We start from the raw sequence: 21,488 nt of genomic DNA, 5'->3' as shown, positions 1-21,488 counted from the left end.
TTTTTTCCTCAATGGAACATAATTTTTACAGATGTTCCAGTGAATCATATTGGTTGAATATGTTGTGGTTTACAATCAGTTTGTGCAAGCTGACTGCACAAGCTGAATATATAATCAACTGTTTCTTCTGTTTCTTAGCACAATCTGCACTTTGAATAATTTAATAAATTTTCTGTTCTGGCCTTGATTGTATTAGTTAGAATAGCTTGCTTTTGCACATCCAAAATAAAGCCTTCAGAATCTTTTTTTTTCTAATGTTCCATTTGTAAGCCATTGCCAGGTTTAATCTTTATTCATTTTCCCATGATATTTTGCAGAAATTAACCATGTAATGTTTTTCCTTGCTAGTATTCTGTTCATGTTTTTATTACATTATTTCAAAATTTGTGTTTGTTTTGTGTAATTTCTGGTTGTTTTGGTACTTACTGGTTGCACAATCAGCAAGATTTATAGACTGGATTTGATATTTTACCAACCTAAGTCCTTCCCAAGGACCTAGGATTGGTAAATCAATTGTCAACCTAGGATAGGGAGGATAATCTGTCAATTTCAAAGGCCACCCTGCCTTTGATAGTAATATACCTTTAATACCATTGTTTGATGGAGTTAAAGCACGGGTGTCAAACTCGCCGTGCCTTGTGATGTGTCATGACCTATCATGATTTTTTTTGCATTGCTGGAGCTGGGGTGGATGCGGCCTCCACATGATGCAACTGGCCCATGGGCTGGCAGTTTGACCCCCTGAGTTAAAGGTATATTACCATTATTGTTGTTATTCTTATTATTGTATGAATAAAATGTCTCAGAGTTTTAGGATAATGTAATGGGAGAAAACATGTCAAATTAGTGCAGGATATTTCATGACACAACCTGATTGTTCAGAAAGTGACTGTGAGTTTTGTTTGTTTAGAAACAATATGTAATAACATTTTGCATTGAAAATGAATCCAACAGTGAAAAGAATTGCAAATTTCAATTCATAAATAAAGATATTTTTATGCAAAACTAAAGGACAATTGAAAGAATAAAAATGTCACCTTCTGATTATAATAGAATTGATTGTCAGCGATTAAAGGCAAGAGAAACATTATAAATGAGCTTACAGTATTGTTTTGATTTCTGGATCTTCCTTAAAAGAGAAAACAATTGTTCTCACAATTTATAAAATAGAATAGACTAATGGACCCATTATGGAAACTAAGTTAATCCAAGGAGCTGTCTTGAAAATTTTCTCTATCCCTTCAATTATTTTTCATTAAAAATCATCACAATACATGTAGAAATAATGTAATACTGATGCTCATTATATATTGAGGCAACATGTTGGTAGATTTTAGATTTATTTTATAAATATGTTGAATTGTTTCACAATATTTGGAGCGTATTTTATAATAATGCCTGCATTATGCCTGAACTTATATTATTGTTTATTTGAATGAGAAATAAGTGATGTATCTCAAGTTATTTATCAGCAGTTAATTAAAAGGCCAAGACTTTCTCCAGCATGATGAATGTAGAATCCACCCGTGGGGTAATCTCGTCTTCCTGCTCAGATGAGACTAAGTCAGAAGTTTAGCCATGCCTCCCTCTGGCTGTGCCTTCCCAGTTTTTGACTTAATCTCAGCTCAGTAGGATGCAATTTATTTGGCTCCTTCATTAGACTAGGTTGTTTTTCTCCTTTTTCCTTTCAGGATTGATTAGTAGCATAGTTAAGTTAGCCTTTATAATCTATACTCATTATAAATTGTTTCTTCATTCAATTTGGCTCCAAATTTGGCAAAGTATTGAGTTGCAGTTTTTAAGTCTCTTTTCGGCTCCAACAAGCTTTGCAAGCTCGTTACAAGCTGAAATTCGGCCATTCCAGATCGCCGAAGCAGTTTTAGCTCCAGTCCAGCTGATCAGCACGAAGAAAGGAGGCTTGTTGTTGCTGGTGATTCCTCGGAGCTCGGTTAGGACGGACGGCCTCATTCTAACCGCGTTGTCGCCATGAGGTCTCTACTGAACCAGGCGGTGCTCTGGATCGCAGCGGAGGCTACGTGACTCAACTGCAAGTTTTTACTGCTTCTTTTAGCGAACGGGGAAAGAAAGGCCCTATTGAATATTAGCTTCCTCAGGTTCCTCCTCAATCAGAACAGGCCTAAATAGACTTTCTGTTGAGTGTTTCCTGGCGCAGTCACCATTTTGGGAGGCAAGGAGGAATTAGCGGCCGCCATTTTGAGATCATTAACAGGTGCGGCCGCCATTTTGAAAGGACCTCGTGTACCTTAGGGGTACTGCTGGTCCTGCTTTCCAACTTGTCTCAGCCTGCTGTGTCAGGCTTCTAATGGGGGGACTTTCTCCAGTGCTCCTTCAGGTCTACAATTCTTTGCATTATCGAAGGGACACCAGGCAGAAGGTGTGGCCGCCATTTTGAATTTCATTAATTGATCCTATTCATTACATCACAACTTCTATTTCTTCCTGTATCAACTCTGTGAGGGGGAATTATAATTAGAATCCACCTGTTCCAATTAGTTTGTGGCACTGTGCCACAAGGCCTAGACAGGCAGTTCTAGTGGACTGTCTGGCTGTTTGTCATTGCTGTTGTTTAGAGCACGGGAATTTCCCTCTCTGACAACCAGATCTGCATGTTGGCTCCCCCCCATTCCTGGATATCTCCTACCCGGAATATCCAGGGTGCAATGGCAGACAGTGCAACTCCTCAGGCATCACAGGGCTCTGATGTTCCCCCCACACAAAGAAAGTTCAGATCATCCAATTTGGAAGCGGGGGGAAAGAAAAAACCCAAGACAAAGGCCCCATCCTCAAAAGAGCCCTCCAAAGCAGCCGAGCGAGAGGCCTTGAGGAGACATCAGGTGCTGGAGAGAGAGTTCTCCAGAGCTCAAAGGCTTATGTCCAGTGAAGCAGAAGTGGTTCCCCCCATTTCACTGGACCGCTCCCCATCTGAGCCTCAATTCGCGCCTTTCCATGATGCCCCTAGGTTGTTCCCCCTCTTTTCTCCTCTTCCACCACACAACAAGCACCTGAAGCCACGTATACTCCCACTGCAGCTGGTGTTCGTTCTACAGACCAACATGACATATGGTCGGAGCAGTTCCAGGCATTCATGCACCATGTGTTCGCACAATTTATGGCCTCCTCCATGGGGCAACGGCCCTCACAGGTAACACCTCCTCCACCCATACCTTTACCTCAAACAGGGCATGCTCTGTTAACCGGCTCTGGCAATTCTGAGACATCTTCTCAATTAGGTGAGGAGGGGTCCATGGACCTTGAGACAGCTGACATGGCTATGTCAGAGGACGAGGGGGCAGCAGCGGAACCGTCACCAAAATCTGGTCTCTTTGATCCTTCCCTATTCAGGTCATTATTCATGAAGGCCTGTACCATGGCCAACCTAGCTCCTGAACAGGAGCCTAAACCATCTACCTCCACTACACAGTAATCAAATCCCTTGTTTTCAGAGAAGGTAGTGGAGGAGAAACAAATTCCTTGCCCCAATGTCTTCCGCACCACGGTGGAGAAACAGTGGTCTTCATTGGCCACTCTACCTTCTCCCAATAGCATGGAAAAGAAACTTTTCAATGTTTCTTCTTCATTTTCTTCCCTCTTGGACACTCCACTAACTTCATTGTTTTTTACATCCACAATTCCAGGAGATATGGCAGAGGCCTTAAAAGCAGAGGACGAGAGGTTCAAGTTTTCTCTCCATAGAGATCACCAGGCCTCGGCATGGGTGATTAAGGCGGCAACATTTTCGTCTTTTTTTGCAAGGGCATCCATCATGTGGCTCCGTGAACTCCAGGCCCTCATTCCTCCTGACCAGATGCGAGCACACCAGACATTGGGAAAATTAGTCTGAATACATGGCAGACACGTCACTTCACTCAGCCAGGTACTCCGCCAGATCCATTGAGATCATCTCGCAGACTGCTGTGGTTGAAACAGTGGCGGACCGACTTGAAATCCAAGTGGCGACTATCGACAGCCACGTACAGTGGAACACATCTATTTGGTCCAGTTCTTGAACCATACCTTATAGAGGGAAAGGATAAGCGCAAGATTCTGGCGCACCCCTCTAAGTGGTCGGATAGAAGGCCTCAACAGGACTTTCGTAGACAGCCCTTTTGTGCGGGAGGTACCTAAGAGTGGAAGCAGCCCTTTCGGGCCAGGCAGACCTGGGACTGGCCCAGAGGTTCTCGATTATTTCCCCCTAGACAGGATCGACAGCAGGACTGCTAAAATCCTGGAACCAAGGGTCAATTCCAGTCCAAAAATCCCTTCTGTGGATCGGGGAATCGTCCTTACAGGCGGACCAAGTGATGCCAAGGAGGACTCTTCTATAGGCTGTCACTTGTCACTATTCAGCGACATTTGGGAGGCCACCACCACCGTCTCTTGGGTGAGAGATACCATAAAACACGATTTCACCCTAGAGTTTTTCTCCAATCCCCCAGACCACTTTCTGCAGTGTCCCACTTCAAGAAACGCAGCCAAGGCCGAGTTGGTATCCATGGCCATCTCTCATCTACTAGAATAGAGGCCATAGAACAGAGAGGTATTTTACTCCATCCTGTTCATGGTTCCCAAAGCCTCGGGGGGATGGAGGGCAATATTGGACTTGAAGGGTCTAAACCACTTCTTGACCTACAAGAGGTCAAGTCCATTCTAGCAAGCATCAGGAAAGGAAATTTCCTTTCCTCCATAGATCTGACAGAGACATATCTTCATGTCCCGATGTTATCTGGACGATATAATTATCCAATCCAGTTCTTTCCATTTAGCTCTATCAGACCTGGAAATCACAATCAGTACTCTTCAGGAGCACGGGTTCTCCATGAACTTCAAAAAGAGTCACAAAATCCACTTAACTCGTCTTCTTCACCTAGGAGCAATAATAGATTCACATCTTTGCAAGGTTTATCTTTCTCAGGATCGCAGATCAGTATCCGGACACTCGTCCACCGAGTTTGGAGAGAGAAGGTAGTTCCTCTGGTCCAGCTGTCTCAGCTGTTGGGAAAGATGGTCTCGTGTCTGGGAATCATCCAGTGGGCCAAACTACATTCCAGAAACCTCCAGTGGTTTCTCCTCCCTTTCCAGAAACGGAATGTGAGTGCATCCACAAGGAGGATAAGGGTTCTACACCACACACTATCATCTCTTCTATGGTGGATTTCATCCACAATGACCAAGGGATCCCTCTTCAAGGAGTCTCCCAGGCTCACCTTGACCATAGACGGCAGCCTGTTTGGCTGGGACGCCTATCTACAGACTCATATGGCACAGGGTCAGTAGTCCCAGTCGGACTTAACCCACAACATAAATTGGCTTGAACTCAGGGGAATTCATTTGGCACTCCATCACTTCTCCACCCTCGTGGCGGGAAAGCACATTCTAATAATGACGGACAATGTGGTAGCCAAATCATGCATCAACAGGCAGGGAGGGACCCAGTTATGGTCTCTCATGCTAGGGGCCTTGGACCTGGGTCTGTGGGCAGAGTCCAATCTGGGATCCATCTGTGCAGAACACATATCTGGAGAGGCGAATCGACAAGCAGATTCCCTGAGCAGTGTTACGGTCGACCACTTTGAGTGGCACCTGGACCTGGCTCTGTTCAAGGAAATCTTGGTCAGATTCGGACAACCACAATTGGATCTGTTTGCCTCCCCGACAAACTCTCAACTGCCCAGGTACTTCACCAAGTTCCCATCCCCGGGGATGGAGGGAACAGACACTCTCTGCAGTGAGTGGCTTTATGCATTTCCTTCCCTTCCTTTGATACCGGCAACCATCCGCAAACTTCTTCAAGAACAGGCAGAAGTCATCTTAGTTGTTCCACACTGGCCAAGGCGACTGTGGTTTGCCGACCTTGTGGATCTGTCGCTCTCTCCGCCATGGAGGATTCCACCGGATCGCATTTCTCTCAGTCAGGGGAATCTTCAACATCCAGATCCCCAGTGGCTCCAGTTGACCGCCTGGCACTTGAGTGGGAGAATTTAGCTACGCAATCCTATTCATCTGGGGTGTTCTCAACGATTCAAGCCTCGAGACGCCCCTCAACCAATAGGATTTACGATGCCACGTGGAGGAACTTTTGCACGTGGTGTACTAAGCAGAATCTCAGACTGTTATCGGTCACCATTCCTAACATCTTGGACTGTCTTTTGGAAGGTATGAATAAGGGATTATCACATAGCACTATCCACAGACAGGTTGCTGCCTTATCAACAGTTCTTACCTGCAACAATCTGGTTCCATTATTGCAACACCCAGCAGTGGGTGCCTTTCTAAAAGGGGCAGTTAACTCTAGACCTGCGGTGCATCGTTATCCCTCGTGGGACTTACCAAGGGTGCTGCATGCTCTGTTATCTCCACCGTTCGAACCCATCCGGTCTTGCTCACTTCAATTCTTGTCTCTAAGGTTGCCTTTTTAGTAGCCATCATGTTGGCCAGACATATTTCAGAACTGGCCATGCTCTCGGTCAGGAGCGACTTGTGCACCTTTTTTGAGGATAGAGTAGTCGTTCGATTGGACCCTTCCTTCATCCCGAAAGTCAATACCTGGTTCCATAGGTCCCAGGATCTGGTTCTTCCTGACTTTTGTCCTAACCCGTCACATGTCTAGAGAGGCAGTGGCATAAATTGGACATGCGCAAGGCCCTGCACCATTATGTTAAGCGGACCTCTGCCTTTCGTAAGTCGGAGGCCCTGTTCGTGTCTTTCCAACCCTCTTCCATGGATCAGAAGGTCTCCTCTTTGACCATTGGATGATGGATTAGAGCATGTATTGCTTGCGCTTATCTCTCACAGTCTCTCGCAGTTCCTACACACATCACCACTCATTCCACACGCAGTGTGGCCATGTCTGCGGCCTGATCTACCCAGGCTTCCGTTGAGGAGATCTGTAGGACAGTGACTTGGTCCTCTCCCTCTTCCTTTATAAGGGATTACAAGCTTGATAAATTTGCTGCGGCGGATGCCTCGTTTGGTAGAAGGGTTTTACAACAGGTAGTTTCTTCTCAAGGGACACAAGCCTAGACTCTCCCCCCCCCCGGTAGGGACATGAGCAGATTTGGTATGTCCCACCAGTGGATTCTACATTCATTATGCTGGAGAAGGGGCATTGTCTTACCTGAATGCCTTTTCTCAGCATGATGATGTAGAATCCACATCCTCCCTTCACGGCCATCTAGGCAGATGTCATATTAGGAGGAGCCATTGCGTCGGACTTTGTCATGAAAGCTTCGCCTCATCAAAACTGGGAAGGCACAGCCAGAGGGAGGCGTGGCTAAAGTTCTGACTTAGTCTCATCTGAGCAGGAAGGCTGAGATTACCCCACCGGTGGATTCTACATCATCATGCTGAGAAAAGGCGTTCAGGTAAGACAACGCCCCTTTAGACTGGAATACAACATTAAAATGCTTACATTTTGAGAACTAATAGAAAAACGTTGGGAACCACAGACTCATTTTTTTAAAATAAATTACACTTATAACTTTGTGGTCATGTGGTTAATTCTTTAGAGTATGTGCTAGTAGTTTCCATGTACTCTCAGTCTTATGGGTTGCTCTCTCTCTGTGGTACTATAAGATGTTGGAAAATATAATAGAGAACAATAAAACAAGAAAAGGCTCCCTGTGGCCTATTATGTTTTCCTTTTACATATAACCTAATCTTATATTCCTGGTTTGACATTCATAACTAGGACACAATATCCTAAGAGAAAAGAGAGATTTCTTTATTTTCTTTTATTTTTCCCTCCAAATGCTGCTTCCCTTGACAATTGCATCTGAGAATTTGTGAATTGATTGGTTTGAAAGAGTTAAACCTATAGACAAGGGTTTTGAAAATAAGTATATATTCATGGGTTTTTCAAGATTGATTGAGATACATTTTAACCTTCCCCCCCTTCTTCTACACCTTACAGTGCATGTTGTTTATTTCACTGAACTTTCTATTTGTCCAATTTCTTGCTGTCACTGGTTTCCTTTTGTACTTCATCCCATTCATTCCTGTATTCCCTTGTTATTTTTCTGTTCATTTACATTTTACCTTGTTTTCTCCACACTTCTGATTTATTTATTTTTCTTTTCCCTCCTCCAACCCAAGCTTTTTGTTGCTTATGCTGATGTCTAATTTTGTATTACAAATTGTTCTCTTGAAGTTTTTTGCTTTCAGATTTTAACACAATTTGTTTCTTCCTCTTGCTAAGGGCAAGGGATTATCCACACATCAGTATGCTGGCCTGCATAATTGTTATGAATGTATATGTGGGGGTCTATCTAGAGCTTTCTGGACTCTACAGCATGGATGGGAGATGTGCTTTTCCTCTATGTTGAAATCACTCAGCTGCCAGTCCTATCAGACTGGGCCAGTTGAGGACAAGAGGACAAAAATGAAAGGGAGGGTCAAATGCCCACTTGTTCCCCGCTGTTCTCAAAAGCACAACGGGCCTGAGCTTAGAATGGTATCCCCTTACTCACCCAGCCAAAAGTTTCATCCTCCCTCTCCTCTTTGACTGTAACATTCAGAAGAGTCTCTTTCCTTCCCCCTTCCTTTTTAAGCTACAGTTGCATTGGGCACAATCACAAGTGCTTCCTTCAGCAAGGGGTGTAGCCTCAAATCCAGTTGAAGGTCTGTGATGATCCCTAAACGGTAGCAAGGTTTTCTACAGGTCTTTTCTGCCTAAACGGTAGCAAGGTTTTCTACAGGTCTTTTCTGCCCTCCGGTTAAGAGTATTTGGGCTCTATTTGCAGGTTATCTAGCTTTCTGCAACCAAGATATTGGTATGCCTCTCTTCTCATTCAACTCAAGCAGGAAGAAGGAGAATGAAAAGATGAAGGGGCCAGCTGTGATCAAGAGAAAAAGTTGTCAGGTCTCTTCCAGTCATGATGCAGCTCCTCGGGATGATGGCTGGCCCAGGAATGCAAATGAAAGAAGAAGTGGTAGCAGTGACAGAATGTTTTCCTCCCTTCCATATCAGTCTTCTGCTATGATTCCCCTGGAGGCCTTATGCTTGGTCCACCCTATTTCAGATGCACAAATCAAGATGGCAATGACAAGATATTGGAAAGTAACTTTTTAATTCCAGTTACAGGCATCTAGATTTTGGCATTAACATCTTTCGTTTTGTTTTCCTTGTTTAGATCTATTTTCTTCCAAGGGGAAAAAAAAAGGTTAAAGGTATGAAGCAATGACTGAGCGACAAGGAGACTGATAACTGAGTCTCCTGCCTTTAATATATTTATGCTGGTGGCGGAAAATAGATTGACACAAATACAGAAGCAAAATATTAAAAAAGCCACTTCATAAAAATATAATATATATATAAATAATATATTTTGTCCATTTTCATTTGAGTTTATGGAAAAGAAACTGATTTTTGTTTACTTTTTTCCTACAAAGGAGGACAAATGTTTGATCACATTCTTAAGAATGGAGTATGGGATTTGACATTTTCCCAAGATGGTCAATTACCTTATTTTAGATAGCCAAAGGATGTGCATGCATACTATCCAATACTTTATTGTTAATGATTACCTTCAATGGTTTGTCTAAAAGAGATTTCTGGAGCTGGATAAGAAACAAAAGTAACTCAGAACATCAGTAGTGATGATCAGATGGATATTTCAATGTCACTCATATCAGACAACAGGTCAATTTAGACCTTCATTTTCTCATTCTGGAAAATAGAGGTCCAAATGGTTCTCTGGAACCCTGCTTTTATTAATTTATCAATAAATTATTACTAGAGCTTTTGCTTATTCAGTTTCCAAGTTTCTGTATAGTAATCTCTTACTTTTTTACATTTAACCTAAGTAATAAGATTCACACTGAATCTTTCTTTCTGGATTGTACTTAGTAAGTAGTCTGTATGGTATGACTTATTTCTACTTTTTGGTTAAGTCAAAGACTTTAAGAAAGATATTGTGCTGGATTTTACAGTGTTGGAAATATTTTTCCTGCCACCTTGCAAAATGCAAAAACAGCATTGCCTGCCACCATATGAAAACTGTACTAAATATACCACCAAGTGAAATTACTGGAACACATTATAGTAGCCCAAGACTCAGGTAGAAAAAAATGTTTTTCACTAGAGAAACAAGACAAGCAATTATTTGGAAACTGAAGGCTAGGTTTTGCAACAGTATAAATGTAGCACTAGTTAAAATTATATGGTATAATAAAAAAAATTCTATTCAAAAATAATGAAAGTACTCTGAATTCCATTCAGTGATCTGCAATGAAAAGTAACTGTTATTCTGTTTGTCCATGGTAAGTTTGTTTCTACCTTGCTACCAAATTGTACTTAATGGGGCAATAAAATATAAAGTGAAATTTAGAATAACAAGCAAATTATAAATAGGCAAGCAAATTATATAAATAAAATCAGTAAAAGTGGAAAACCCAGTAATCAGTAAAACCTATCTCAACATAGTTATAGTGAATAAAGTAGGCCATGTTATCAAAGCACAGTGTCAACTAAACAATATTTTTTAGCAAAGTAAGTTTTACTTATTTATTATTCTTATATAGCCTTCCATATCATAAATATCATTCTGGTTGCTTTACAGACAGGTAAAAGAATTTAAAAACAGCATAAACAGCAGTATAAGAATTTAAAACAATAAAAATGATATATTAGCATATAAAAATAATCATAAAAATCATACATCTACCAATAGCATAGAATACAGCCATCGTGTCAGCCCCATTACATTCTTGGGACCATCTGTCCATTGGCAAAACCTTATTTCTGAGTGTTACGAAAAGCCCTCAAGGTTGTAGCCAACTTAATCTCTGATGGGATGATGTTCCAGACAAGATTCTGTAGAACAGAGATCACCAACCTTTTGGGAACCAGGGACTGGCTCCATGGAGAGGGGTTTCTCTGCCGACCAGAGGGTGCATGGTTTTGTGTGCTGCCTGCATCCTGCAGATGGGGCTTTGCTTGTTTGTGTGGACCAGTTGCTGGCACACTGCAGCCCGGTACTGGTCCATGGACCGGAGGTTGGGGACCATTGCTATAGAAGAAAAGACTCTCTTTTTCCTTGTCTGTTAGGAGCCAGAGCTTGCCCTCCTGCTGGATGAAATGGAATGGGTAGATGTGATGGGTGAAAAGAGGTCCTGAAACAACTCAATCTCAGTCAATAGCATGTCCTTGAACAAGCTTATGGTGCAGAAATGTAAAGTCTAACGATTTTGGAATGCATGTAACTGACTGCACAGCCACATTTGTATCAGCTGAAGTTTCCAGATACTCTTCAAGGATGCCCCATGTACAATGTCTTACAATAGTCCATATGAGAGGTGACTAAGGCATGTCTGATTGGTAGCAATGCCTCCCAGTCAAGGATCAGGCACAAATAAAATATAACAGAAGTTGTGCAAAGGCCTTCCTGCCAATGCTGCCACTTGTACTTCAAATAGGGGACATGGAATTCACGGAAGCCTTATTAGGGGCTAACCTGGCATTCAGTATCAATAAAGTTGAGGGGGGAGGGCAGAATTGAAATTTCATAAATGAGATTTTTTCCCAAACCAATGCTATACAAATATTCTACAAACATAGCAAGGTATGGAATAGGATGCTTGCTTCTGTCAATGTTAAGAATGGGTGGATCCATCTATTTCTAACCCATGTCTTTATTCAAAAATGTTCTGTTTTCCATTTTAATTTGCTTGCTTAAATATATAGTCCATATTGATTATTTGATTATTTTCTCCTCCTAAAATACACTTATCAAAATACATTTTGTATTACAGTTAAATTTGTTTTAACTCAAAGTATGTACTTTGTATGCATACTGCTACTATTCTGAGTCATGTTTTTCCATATTTGAAGAAGTATGACATCCAGTGATGTGCACAAATACTCATTAGGAAGAGATCATGTTGATACATGTAAGAAAGTACAAATATTGAAGAAAAGGTCCAGTAGTGCAAACTGAAATGTTGCTAAAGCATTGTGATGATGACTCCTATGCAGCATATGACTCATATGAGCATTTCACACTAACCTTTATTTAATGTCATTTTGTCTTTTTCCAGTTTAAAATATTAAGAAAATCATTTACAAAATGTATTATGGATGCTAATGAATTTCACAAGAAATGGGTAAAGGATGCAATATTTATTTCCTTACAAATTTCACTTTTATTGTAGGATGAAAACCCAACACATTTGCTTCTAACTATATGATATTTGTATATTACATGTTCAGGATGTCTTTGTGGATTTCTTAATTCATTATGTTCTGTTTCAGCCTGAGATGATTATGGTGATTATGTAGCCGGCATTAATCAAACAAGGCCAGCAATTGCTGCCTGGGCCAGTTCAAATCTTGATTAATTTTGTAATCCCTTTCCCAGTCTCATAGAAAATGTCATTTCTTCCTTATTATTTTTTAATGGCTCAGTTGTTTTAATTTGTAATATATACAATAATTTACAGAAAAATGGTCTAGCTCCTTTCCTTTAGGGAAAGTCAAGTATTCCTTAAGGGCAGGGCATGTGGCTGTGTCATATAAATGGGACAATCTTTAAAAAGCAAATTCAAACAACTGAGAAATATGTAAAATAAATTGCAAACTTATCCCAGATCATTCCAAAAGAGATTAATTCCTTAGTAAAAAAGCTATAATAAAGTTACTGATATGGATTTATGAAAGATTTGTTTAATGTTTTCACTCTCTAATCTTCTTCTGTAAGGTAAAAATAAACTGAGAACGACTTGGTGTAGTTTGAAGGCTTCAGGCTAGAGCAGTGGTTTTCAACCTTTTTAATGCCACGACCCCCAACCAGTCGTAAGTCAAGGACTACTCTTCTGATTGTAAGTCGAGGACTACTCTTCTGGTGCAGCACCATTTGCAGAATGGGACTTTTGGCGGGCTCAGCAGGGCAGAGACAGCCTGGACAATTCCTATTGGCTTTTGAAAGCCAATAGAATTAGACTCTATTCAAGAGTCTAATTCAACTTTAAGAGGAAACAACTCTATTCAACTTTAAGAGGAAACAACAAACTGGAAAAAGTGCTGGAGTGCAGATGGAGAAAAATGCATAATGAGTTCAACTGAATGTAAGTTAAGAGTACAGTATTTTATGAAGCTGATCATCTGATAGTAATCAGGACCTTTTAAAGATTCTGAGTAGCCATGGGGCAGAATGTTCATTTGAATTGTGCTGGCCACAGATTTCTTGTCACTTCATCAAATTTTTCTCTAATGTGTTTCATCCACTGAAGTCAATGGCCCTGAAAATTGACATGTGTTGGAAAATCCTAGTTCAGGTTCTGGTTTAACTGATAAGCTATAAGACCTATTTGAAATATACAACATAATCTGAGTACCCATTTGTAGGGAAGGAAGGGAGGGAGGGAGGGAGGGAGGAAGGGAGGGTCTGGTATAAATTGTTCATTTATTATTTTATTGGATTTCTAAAACAGACATACAGAACAAATTAAAACCACAATAATAAAAGAATGATTAATAACTGTTAATTGATCAGAGTATACACAAATTATAATAGTTATAACATCCTGATAGGTTTACAAAACTCCTCAGCCTGGACCTACTGGACAAGCAGGATCATGAAATAATGGAAGGTAAAGAAGGAGTCTAACATGTTAATCCATCATGATTACCTCATTATGGTTAATTTTCAAGTGAGATTATTTGCAAAAAATGTAGAAAAGATGCTTTGAAAAGATTCTTTTATTTCAACCATATTTTGGGTTCTGGCTTTCTTGCAATAGAGATGTCCTAAATGGCAGTATATGTAGGAATCTAAAACATTCTTGTATAGAAACAGTTATGCAATTGGCCAAAGATAGTCAAATTTTCCAGGTTTAACAAATCCATGTGGTTAACATGGATCGATGGCCTGTAGTATTCTTGTCAATTATATCAGATATAAGATAAACCTCTTTCTTGCCATACATAGCTGCTTTGAGCAAATGTATTGCACCTCAGCTTGATAGAAGAAAAGCTATTTGAGGGAAAGTTTAGTGACAGCAGGATACCTGGTTTTTGGAAACTAACCTAAATAGTAAATAATAGAGTTGACGTAAAAAGGTTGGGTTATCCTCATGCAGATTGAGCCAGAAAAAGCATTTATTTTTTTTAAAATGTTTTATTGATTTTTAAGAATTACAGTATTTAGTGCTTAATAAACAACATGTTGTTTGGGTTCAGATATTTAACATTAACTTCTTCAATATAAATCTATTCAGCACTACACAATCCAGTATTTTTTCCCTGATCCTCCTTTTTTCCCCACATTTTTTTCCATTTTCCCCTCATTACACAGTTACAATTTTTGGTACTGTTGATGTATACAAAGTTAGATATCAGTATCTTCATCATATTTTACTAATATCATACAAATAACAATAACATCAATTTATAAATCAATAATATCAATTCATAAATCAATATCCTGTTTTTTGTGCTCTTGTTAAGGTTTGATTTCCCATCAGCATTTGAAATATCTTTTTCAGTTATAATTTTCTCAATATTAATTACATTTATATAGCTAAAAGTTTTATTCATATCAATCCTTCTCTTATTCCCATATTTCCCATATCAAAAAAAGAAAGAAAAAAATGCTATTTAGTTCTAAATTATATCTTTCAATATAAAAGTCTAATTATATCTAAGGGTCATCCGTTCTTTTAATCTTATTCAAAAAAGTATTTAAACATATAATTCCCCCTCTAAAAGGTCAAATCTTCTGTTTTTTAAATCTGACTCTCGCTTTCTTTCTTTTCCAAGTAGCTTTCCAAGCCAGAGCAATTAGATTGCCCAGGAATTTTCTTTCTATTTTTGTGAAAATTGCTCGGCATGAGGAAGACAATTTAGGTAGGGTATTTGGGGGGGGGGATTCTGCCCATTTATATTCCGCAAGCATCTCCCAGTTTCCTTCTCCCTCAATTTCTCTTTTCATTCCATCTCCCAAGTTGTGACATTTCCCCTAACAGCTCTATATTCCATTTTTTCCATTCTTAAGACAAAGGATAGATTTATTATATTTTGCCTCAATGTTTTTTTCCTTCAAAGAGAAAATCTTAACAGTTATCTCAGCTTCAAATTTATCAAAACTGTAGCTTTATGTTACTTCCACTTCAGTATTGTATGTTTCTATCCTCCATAAAATTAAAATGCCACTTCTGCTCACATTCGGAGGTTTTTAGCTTCTTGGAAGCTTTTCCCAGGAAATTCAGTTGTAAAATAGTAAAGAAAGGATCAATATTCTCACCCAGTTCCAAACATGCTGTTTATGAAGTGTTAATTGGTGCTTTTCTTCTTTGGTTGTTAGCAGCTAATGGCTAGCCACAGAAATGTAGCCAGTCTTTCCCCTGCCAGTTTGGAGGACTTTCCTTGGGTCGAACAGAAAGACCGCCATTTCTCTGTGATCAACAAGGCACTCTTCCTCTTCATCACTTCTTCAGGGCGACTTTAGGCCCTTTCTAGGCTCCCCAGCAGGGCGAAATCAGGCATGGAAGGCAGAGCCCTGTCTTCCTGCATCCTGTTTCACTGTGACACAAAACCAGAAGTCCAGAAAAATCACTTATAACAGACTAATCATTTCTGAACTGACATGAATTGGGATAAATCATTTTCTTTGAAATTATTCCTTAAATACTTTTGTACTTTTCTGATCTGTTACTGTTGCCTTTTGCATGTCTTCCTTTGTCACCCAGTAGGCCACAAGTGAAACCACAGCTGTGAGCAGCTTCAGAGCTATATTGAAAACTTAAGTGACACTCTATCTAATTCTTTGGATTTACCCTGTGGCATACTTGTAAAAGGTTAGATACCTCCACTAAATCTGCCAAGAAACTCTTAGGCGTCCATTGTCAAAAACAATGGAGATCACCTTGTCAGGCTTGGGGCTGATATCTCTACAATGGACAGGGGAAAAAAAGGCATGGTTTTTACAACCAGGTTCCCATTTGGAAATCATTTCAAACTCAAAACAGGATGTCCTCCTTGCAATCATGTAGCATTAAGTTACATAAATAATCTAGGCATTTTGCTGTGACACTGTATTCTGCAAACACAAATTGTACATTCAATCATCTTGTCAGCTAAAGTAAAGAAAAACATATTTAATGGAGCCCAAAGTCTCAGGGACAGAAATAGATGCCCTTGCTAACCAATGTTGCCAGCTACGAGAATGTCTGTATAGAGTTTTAAGTGCAAAACTCATTTTTAAGTCTAGCTTTCTCAAGTATTATATGCTGTGCAACTCTCAGCAGTAAGCATCTCATATAACTCTCTTATAGCTCTTCATATCCTATGATAATACTTTCAGTGCACTTTCCCATTTACTATGGCCAAGTGTTTGAAAGCCATAATCAGACTATAAGTCTGCTGAGCTCAGTATTGTTCATGGTACTAGTGTCAGGGGGAAAACTTGTTAAAGAGAAACAAGAGACAACACACAACAAAATTCTCACTTTAGGATCCAGAGGTTTATTTCAATTTAATACACAAATTCAATACTTACATTTCAATGACTTATTGCAATAAGGACCAAATGGACAAACAGTCATTAAGTATGATGGCTGGGCAGGTGTCAACACCCAAATCTTTGAAGCAGGCTTTATACCTTAACATTGTGCCCACCTCTAACATTCCGGTGCTACCCAATAGCCATCCCATTTCCCTCCCAGTTCCCTTTTCTTGTTATACACATTATCATATTTCTTGGATCCCTCCTTCTGGTCATCTCCCTATTGGAACTGACCATTAGGTTAATTCCTTTTTCTACTGTTCTCTTGGTTACTGGGCTACTTCCCTGTTCTTTCCTGTCCTTGTTCTAACCACAACTGTCCTCACTACCGTTCCTACGCATGTCATTGCAAAAGTTGCACCCTTACAAAGGGCTCTGTTCCCCTTTTCTCCTACGTTCTTGTTCTATGTTCCATTTTTCTTAAGAATTTGTGCTGACCACAAAAAGTCATGTTTTCCTATCAAAGGTCAACTAAGTGCTGGTAACAAGTTCAAATCTAACATATGATTGATTAATTAGATCACTCGTAAAGTAGGTAATATATTTCTCCTTTCACAGGGAGAAATAGGGATTAAACAGAAATTTATTTTTTTCTGAAGGAGTTAGGTATCATTCCTATCATTATCTGCATGCAAAACATGTCCCTTGCCTTGAAATGTAAAGCATGTTTACCTAAAGAGATATCAGCTTTAATAAAGATGGTTCCAATCCTTGCAATCTTTCAGTCCAGGAAGATGTATAAACAATGTTACAAGAATATATGGATCACACATTAAAAAAATACCTGAAGAAGACAATAGATAGTATCTTCTGTTATTTGATCACAAACAACATAAACCTGGATGAAGACAATACTGGAGAACTCCAATAAATAATGTCAGAGCAGATCTACGTTATAGATTTGGATTGTATTACCTCAAGAAAGGAGGCAATTTTTTATTGCTCTTTCTATATAAAAATGACATGCATCTTATAAAGTAATATCACAGTGAGATGGCTGTGGTAAACTAATATCTCTGTTTAGGATATTTTGTCTGGGAAAACACTTAGAAATGAGCTCATCAGCTAAAGAAAATAAAAACAAAACAAAAAGCAGTTGAGTTAAAGACAACAATTCTTTCATTTCATCTCTACATTTCAGAAATGAATCTGAGACTTTCAACCATATACCCAGAATTAGTTCTGACTGTGTTCAGTGGGATTTCTTCCATATAAAAAATGGACCTAGGATTGTAATTGGAAAATGCATTAGACATCTGAAGGATAGTGCTGTGGTCAAGGGACATACTTACATCCCTATCATTTTTATTATGAGAACAAAGTACGTAAGCTCCTGAGTAAATGAGAACTATTCATCTGAAGGGAGCTCTGTTGACTAAGCAATCTGGTATAATGAATAAAATGTGACACCCACGTTCTGTTCTATTAATTTCCATCTGATTATTAATTTGTTTGCTTAGAACATCCAGAAGGGTTCCAGGGTTGGATAGTTCTTATCAGCAGAAAAAGCAATAGAAGTAAATGACTGAAAAAAAAAAAAAACACTAGTTTGAGGACATGGGCAAGTGAACTGAAAAGAAATAAACGTGTTATGGAATCTATGCTTGTTTTATGCGAGACTTGGCAAGGTAAGAGAAATTACATGCAGTTTCAACAGTCTGACCCCATGGCAAGTGAGAACCAAAATGATGATGAGCATAGAGGGAGTCGAAGTTGCCAGAACTTGGGTGAAAGTGACCACGTCATGCTGAAATTCAATTCAATATAATGCAAACACTAACTTTGACCTATGAGCTTCCTTAGCTATCTGGATTTCAGATTACCTGTAGCATTAACTCTAGCCACTCTTTACATAATCTTTTCTAAAAGAGTCTTCCAAGCACTATATAGGCAACCTTAACCCAACTACTTATAAAACTCTCATTTTCTTTTACTGCTTCTGGAGCAGAAATGTATCTATTTTTCTGGGGCTGTAATATTAATAGAAATATACCTTAGGGAAAGAAAATATCTTAAGTATCTAATGAAAATAGAAAGGCAGCGAGTGCAACCATCTTGATAAGGAACATTTCTGCAGAACAGAGACATTACTGAAAGCATAGACTGTTACATCATATTAGCTAATTCTGTCAACCCGGGAATTTGTTTTATTAGCAGCAACATGGTAGGAGGAAAATAAAGGATTTCAATTAATAAATTATTAAAACAAAATGTCCAAACAGCAGTGCATATCTTGCATTATTAATCATATTTAATTCATCACAATTGTTCTTTTTAGAATTATGTTGATTTTTATTCTACTGGCTAGGCAATTTATAGTGGATGGCTGCAGCAATCACATCTTTATCCTGATCATGTTCACCTCGTTGTTAAGGGAAACAAAAAGCTTTGCCATTGGCAGAAGGTGGGTGGGAGAGAAGACTTTCTGCTAGCTTGGATGACAATGCTGAGCATCTGAAATGAAGGAAGGTATGCGGTTCTTGAACCTACAATTATTTCATACATGCAGAATTTCCAAACAGCATGATCCTTAACACCCACATTAGAAAGAACTTCCACAAATACAATAAAGATAGCAAAAACATGTTTCTCAACTAATACTATTATATTGATATCTTCAGATAATGGTAAATAGCAATAGCACTTAGACTTATATACTGCTTCACAGTGCTTTACAGCCCCCTCTAAGCAGTTTACAGAGTCAGCGTATTGCCCCCCACAAGCTGGGTCCTCATTTTACTGACCTCGGAAGGATGGAAGGCTGAGCCAACCTTGAGCTGGTCAGAACTGAACTCCTGGCAGTAAACAGTGAGTTAGCCTGTAGTACTGCATTCTAACGACTGTGCCACCATGGCTCCTAATATACCTATATCAACTAATAATTCTGAATCACATAGTTATGATCCACAAATCCATATCAATCACTAGGCATGTATCACTAGAGATGTCAGAGAGAACCCTTATTTCTCAGCTTCAATGCAGAGCTGTACTACTGTGAGCTGAACAAGGGAGAAAGCTCAGCTTATAAATATGTTTAAATTAAATAATTAAATTAAATTAAAATAATAAAATGAAACAAAATAAAATAAAAGTTTGATATTGTGCATTTCTTTGGTTTACATTCTTTGTTTAAAATCAATTAGCAGACAGATAGTGGAATCTATAATGTTTTGTGTTAGTTTAGAAATAAATCCTGATTGTTAGCTGGTGGATTATATTTCCTATGTCCAACAAAGGAAAACACATTTGCTCTCTCTTGTCCTGCAGAAAAAGTCTGCAAAGGCGTCCTACAGAGCAAGTCATTTGGCTGGCTCCCTTTTGAAGTCCAAAGTGATAATTGTCCATCTGATTGTTTTTTAAGATATTTATTTCTTGCCCTGTGCTGCATAGCTAGGAAGTCAGAGTGTCATTCCACCTTGGATCAAAGATAATTGCTCAGGTTTGACCATTTCTATTAGTCACAGGAAAGGAGCAAACACTTATTTCCCCCCTCACAGTTTGGCATATCCCACAGTTGGCAACAGTCTCACTTGCCTAAAAACTAATCTCTGACTCCTCTTCAAATCTATGAACTGAGCGTGGAGAAAGAAACAAATTGTATCAAAAGTCCTCTGCAGATACCTTGGGAGGCTAAAGACCTGGACAATCACAAAAGCTGACTACTATAAGATCCCTCCCAAGGACAAACTGAGCCACTACTCCACTATCAGCATCTGAGAACAGATTGTGTTTGTAAACCGGGTACAGAATTTTATTTGACTGCTTCACGGATAAATGATTTTTTTTTTCCTTACAAGGAGCAGCAACAATGAAGATGAGAAATGCAAGCAAGACCGTCTTTGCCCTTGTAATCCTAGATAGGGAAAAAAAATGCCTCTAATCATCTCTGCTTTATCTTGTCCTTTCATCTGCACAATGATATCTGAATATAATATTATTTCATAAATTTATTTCCTATTGTTAAGCTCTGAAGGGTCCCAGATCAATTAAAAATTGAAAGACTTGAAACAACAACAAAATACCAAATATAATAAATAATAGTACAATATATAAAGAGAGAGAAGTTGATTGATTGATTATGCATTGGCAAGTTAGTGTTGACTCTCATTGACCACATAAATAGATTTTTCTCCAGGGTAATCTGTCTCTAACCTGGTCTTTCAGTTCTTCCAATTGTACACCCATCACCACTGTAACTGAGTACATTCATCTTGAGGCTGGTCATCCTATTTTTATTTTTTTTCCTTTCACCTTTCCCAGTATTAGAGTTGTTTCTGGAGAGTTTGATCTTTGTATAAGATGTCAAAAGTTGGATATTTTGAGTCTGGTGATTTGTGACTCTAGTGAGAAGCCTGGACTGATTTATTCAGTGGTCCATTTGTTTGTTTTCTTTATCATTCATGGTATTTTGTCCAAAACCAAAGTTTAAAGGCATCGACTCCTTTTCAAGAAGATAGAGAATGGAATGGAATGGAACGGAACGGAACGGAACGGAACAGAACAGAACATAATAGAATTCTTTATTGGCCAAGTGTGATTGGTCACAAAAGGAATTTGTCTCTGGTGCATAAGCTGTTGGTATACATACAAGTAACAAGTGATAAATCAAGATCATAAAATACAATCATCATAAATCATAAGATACAGCACTCAGTGATAGTCACAGGATACTAAATAAGCAATCAACATAAATCATACTAGGATACTAAATAAAACAATCAATATAAATCATAATATACAAGCAACAAAGTTATAGTCATAAGAAGATAAGGAAATAGGTAATAAGAAAAATGAGAAGGATACCAGTAATGCCTCAGCTAGGTAGTTTGAGAGTGTTGTGGGAATTAGTTGTTTAGCAGAGTGATGGCATTGGGAAAAACTGTCCTTGTGTTTAGTTGTTTTGGTGTGCAATGCCCTGTAGCATCATCTTGAAGGAAGAAGTTGAAACACTTTATGTCCAGGATGTGAAGG

Source organism: Crotalus tigris, unplaced genomic scaffold (assembly GCF_016545835.1).
Source record: "Crotalus tigris isolate CLP2741 ecotype Arizona unplaced genomic scaffold, ASM1654583v1 scf7180000024370.6872682, whole genome shotgun sequence".
Classification (NCBI taxonomy): Eukaryota; Metazoa; Chordata; class Lepidosauria; order Squamata; family Viperidae; genus Crotalus; species Crotalus tigris.
The sequence above is the reverse complement of the archived record's forward strand: the minus strand, read 5'-3'. Positions refer to the sequence as shown.